Here is a 5,622-nt window from a genome sequence, read left to right on the forward strand (position 1 = left end):
GGATGATGGATGGATGGATGATGGATGGATGATGGATGGATGGATGATGGATGGATGATGGATGGATGATGGATGATGGATGGATGGATGGATGATGGATGGATGGATGGATGATGGATGGATGATGGATGGATGGATGGATGATGGATGGATGGATGGATAAATGGATAAATAGATAGATAGATAGATAGATTAGGCATTTAATGATTATGCAAAGTATTGTGTATCAATTGAAAACGTGATTATATGCATTATTTGTTCAGATGGATGGATGGATCTGATGATCAGATGATTTGTTCTGCTTATTTTGGCCTCACAAGTTTTTTTAATCTCTCGGCCCAGAACTTATTCAATCTGTGAAGATGTCCTGAGAAGAATGAAAATAAAACCGAGTCTTATCACTGCCAATTTACTTTTGGTTGGGACCAATTTCAGAGATGCAATTTCAGATCAAACCGATTCCCTGATGGACTTTCGAAGTTTAAATCCGTCACGTTTTGCAATGCTAACTAAAACTCCAGTCAGGTGTGAAATAAATCAAGACGTTAGAAACGCTCCTGCCGCTGATAATCAAGGTTAAAAAACCCTCAAAATCCCATCCACTTGCTGAGTCACCATGGAAACTAGTTTGTTACCTCATCCGCGGTAACCAGGGGAATGCTGATGCTTAGACAACTTGTATTCTTGAAAGTTGCATGCATGAACGATTCCTGGAGAAGAATATGCTTGTAAGCCATAACTCTCATTTCCGTCAGAATGCATGTGTAAAAGTCTAGTTTCGCTGGTTTATGTAAGACATTAGCTTTGAGTTTGAGAGCCGTGATGTTCCTGCAGGTCCAGTGAATATTACAGTGTGAGAGGATTACGTTATGTTTACATCTCTGCATTTATTTTTCACATTTTCGCTTCTCTTGGCACGCTGGAAGACGACTGATTTCTCCGAAGGATTTTCTGGGCTGAACATCTGCTGTTTGATGTTGTTGGGTGAACACACACACACACACACACACACACACGATCCGCTGGGAGACGATGAGCAGTCGCAGAGATCCCGGGAAGTAGAGCGTTGGCTTTCATCCTCTCCATGCCTGGTTTTCTGCAGTTTTCCTCTGTATGCCGTCACGGTTTCAGTGTGTGTTTCTCAACGCAAGGACAGCCAGAAGAATAAAGGAGAGGAGGGGTTTCAAATTTTGCCATTTTTTTGGACATTTGCGGATGCGTCCAGCTGGGCAGATCGTGGCTTTTGATCCAGAAGTGAAACTGAACTGCTGGATAATTTGGTTCAACCTTCAGAACTGAAACCAGATTAAAACTCTGATTAAAATCCATTAAAGAAATAGTTCACGCATTATATTCGGTCATCAATTACTCTCCACACCTATATGGCCTTTTCTTTCTTCCATAGAGCGAAACCATACAGTCATTGGGCATGTTGAACTCCTTGATGTTCAGAAAAGCACCTGAGAAAAGCATGAGTCATCAAAACAGTCGTCAAGATGACATGAGTTTGCATGAAGACCCGAATTTCAAGTTGAAATATGCAAAATCAGTGTGGAAGATAGAAGACGATGGTGAAGACATCCCAAGTGCAGTTTATTTACAGATCGAAAAACATGAAACAAGTATAAACAAAAGTCTCTGATGTCCCCAGAATGTGTATGTGAAGTTTCAGCTCAAAATGCCCTCGAATAACTGCAATTGCAGATTTCGAACAGAGATGGCGACAAAGAGGAAAAGCTGTGGACTGCAGCTTTAATAAAACTAGTTTTATACCTTAGTGCTGTTATATACGTATATTCCCCTACTAGAACTTCATGTAACGTTCGCACTTATAAACACGTCATCGTGTTGTGCGGTGTGTAGTTAACAATAAAGACTTAACAATATTTGTATTATAGGTCATAGATCTGACATATACAGTCCCAGAATGGCCAATTACCTCATTTTTCGTCATTTCTTCTGAATTGTAAGGTGCTTTTTAGAGCCAGACCGATAAAGGATTTTGAAGGCCGATACCGATAAAAATATTTTTGGGCCATTTTAAACCATTTTTTTGGGGGATTTACCATTTAAAATCCAATATTCCGATATATCGCCCGATATTTTATTTATTTATTTTAAACTGGACATGATTAGTCACAAATTTTGTCATGCTTATTTGAGTTAAGAGAACTGATGGGGATGTTCTTTTAATAGTTATTCAAGCGATGTATGTATCGTGACCAACTTAACGAGTGTTGGTGTAGAGTGCCCTCTGGTGGACAAACCATACAATTCCAACACTCATGACATGGTTCAAGCGCGTTTTGTATGTTTTTATTTTATTTTTGAAATATTAATTTATCGGCCATTATAACTGCCGATACCCATAGTTTGGAAAATGCCTAATATTGGCCGATAATATCGGTCTACCGATATATCGGTCTGGCTCTAGTGCTTTTAATATCCATTATGGTTGTTTGCGATGAGAGTTTGATTGAGTCAGACTCTGATTGGTCGATGACGGGACACGAGGACCATCGCTCTCCCACATGAGCGAGTCGTATCCCTCATGCCGGGAACTCCTGCCGGCGCCTGAATGGAGAAACATCCATTCCCGCTCAAAGGTTAATAGTCTTTTGTCACATCATGACAGCCTGTTGCGCTTTAGTAATTTCCCACGCGTCCTCTCTTTTGGAAAATGGCAGGTCAAGGACAAAGTGGATGCTGACAAAGAGCCAGCAAGCAAACGGGTCATTTTTCACCGCAGGTGGTGTGAGATGCACAAAGGTTGAAATTGGCCTGCCACTTATTCCACAGGGAGTGATGGGAGGAGACCAGTAAACCAGGCGAACCCTGTATGAGATGCTGGATCAACACCTACACATATACATCAAACCCAAACGTATTCAGACATGTCTCACGTTATGGGTGATGAACATGAGCAGAACTCAGTTCTCAGATCAGTGGATATTTGACTGGTTTTGGTCCTTCTGTTGGACTCTCACACATGAATTATGTTGAATATCTGATTAGATAATACCAGTTTAGCTCAACCAGTGACTAATCAATGCTTCATGTTGTTCAGTGTGTGTGTGATTACAGAAAACACACTTCAGCAAAACATGATCAGCTCAAAGTGTCCGAATCATTTCTGCTCCCAATCTTTACTGGTAGTCTCTGTATGAAGAATTATTGGGTGTAATATGTCCCAGTTTACTTTATTTTGCAGAAATGAACTATAGTGTCCTGATCACACTAGTGACACAATAGCACACATTATATCTGGTGTGTGAGTAATTAATTTTAGGTGGGACATTTTGCTAATGCTCTAATTTAGGAATGACGTAATAACGTTATTTTTGAATGTTCAAACTGTCCAGTTTTTTAAATGTTTAAAAAAAAAACATTTTTTTTATGTGAACATTAAGTAAACATTCCATTTTAGAATCTTGCTGACATGTTACTTTTGAATGATTTCTGAACATTCCGAAAAGTGACATTTTAAAAATGTTGAGGCACTAAAATTAAAAGCACACAAATATTGGCTAAAATAGTAAATTCAATCTATTTTAGATGAAAAATAATTATAACCAACACTTTTTTTTTTTTTTTGGAACGAGCTTATTGCATTCTCCATTCTCAACTTAATAATCTTAAATGTTTTCTTACAGTAGTAGAAACAGAAAATGTCACTTTTTAAATGTTGTCTGCACTTCAAACTGAGCTAAATTTATTATGGTATCATGGTATTTGTATTCCAAAAATACAAAAGATTAAGATTATAAAAATCTTATAAGATTATTGCTATTGTTGTTTTTTATTCCTTTATATGGATGAGAACACAAAATGATTACAATCATGGTCTGTGCAAAACACAGGATCAGCATGATGTTATTATTCTGATCCCTTTAGATTTATGATCCGTTTTTTTAATCGGCAACTGAATCCCACAGAACCATTGGTGTGTTGAAACAAATCAAATTTGTGAGAATATAATATAAACGAAGAGGTTGGGGATTTCATTAATAATGAAGAGTCTAAAACTCCCAGAATATCTAATTGATTTTTATTTTGTGACCTAATCTCATGTATTGCGACATTTATTTGACCTTTTTTTTTTAAGTGCCGGTCAATGAAACGTCCTTTTAATGTCGATTCAGGGACAACAAACCTTGACCTTTTGACCCTGCGTCGTCTCACACACCGAAACACAGATGTAATTAAAGTCAGACATTTGAAATATTTGCAAAAATCACCTTATACAACCTTTTTAAGTTCATAACCATAACCCAAACCAGCAAAAGCAAATCTTTAATATCTCGAGACTCGTTTGGGTCAGTTTTATTGCTCCTCGTTTCAGGAGCGTTGGAGGATGTTCCAGGTTTTTGGCGTGTGGTTTGTGTGTCCTGAGGGCTTGATGTTCGTCTGTAAGATCAGACGCTGCGTGGACATCATGAGCGTCACACAACTCCGGTCGGGACCAATTACAGCGTGAAGGAATATGACAAGCGTCTCACATGCTCCGAGCCATTATTAATCAGTACAGCCGAGTTTATTGATTCAGCTTGACGTGATATTGTCAAGTCGTTCTTTAGTTCACATGATTTATGTGTAATGTGTTTTTCTCTCAGGTTGTTGTTTACAGGAATAGACTCTTAAACCTTAATTTCTTTTCGACTGAGGAAAGAAAGACACGGACATCTTGGATGACATGGGGGCGAGTAAATTATCGGCAAAAGTTTTTTCAAAATTGAACTAATCCTTTAAAGTGTCAGTTGTATGACGGCCCGGGATCGTCATGTAACCGCTACCCTAAAAAGGCTGATGTTGACGTATATGGTCAAAAGACGTCCCAAGACGTCAGTTATATGACTTCTTGGGGTGAGATTGTGTTAATCGAACTGATTGAGCTACAGGAATATTGCTCTCAAATCTTATCCACGTGTTATTCCTCGGACTCAAACTGTCTCCTTTTGGCTCCTTGACGAAGGCCTGCATGCCGAATCGAGTGTTTTAAAGGTTTAAGATGACCAAGCCATAACAATAAAGGCGTTTTAATCGTTCCAGAGAGAGTGCCTTGGAGTTTACTGAATTTTGAGTCGCAGGAATGAAGCAACACCTTCATTTTCTGTCTGTTCATGATGACGAACAATCGCAGCAGCGCAAACAAAACCCTCAGAAAACACTAAATGATGTGCAAATAGAATAAGACAAAGAGCAAATTGTCTTGATTTTATGCTTGTTTACAAGACAGATCATGTTTTTAGGCCTTTGTTTGTCCATCTGAAACATTAGCAGCATTTTTTATTAATTCCGAACATTAATTCATTTCTTTCAAAGAGAATTTCCAAAAATGCACGTCCAGAGGAAGATAATAAAGCAGATTAACCATTCAACAAGGTCAATCATCAGAAGCCTTCGGTTTTTAGATGATTTGGAGAGTGATAATAGCAATGCTCAATTTTTTTTGAATTGGCACATAGATATATGTAATCTATTTTTTTATGATATTGATGAAGCTGTAATGGTATGGATAAAAAAAATAAACTAAAAGAAAAACACTAATAATAACCAACGCACTTTTAATCATGATACAGCGATTTATAAAATCACCTCATGAACCTTCATTGACTTTAATAC

The sequence above is a fragment of the Pimephales promelas genome, chromosome 6 (genome assembly GCF_988280905.1).
Source record: "Pimephales promelas chromosome 6, fPimPro1.hap1.1, whole genome shotgun sequence".
Lineage (NCBI taxonomy): Eukaryota > Metazoa > Chordata > Actinopteri > Cypriniformes > Leuciscidae > Pimephales > Pimephales promelas.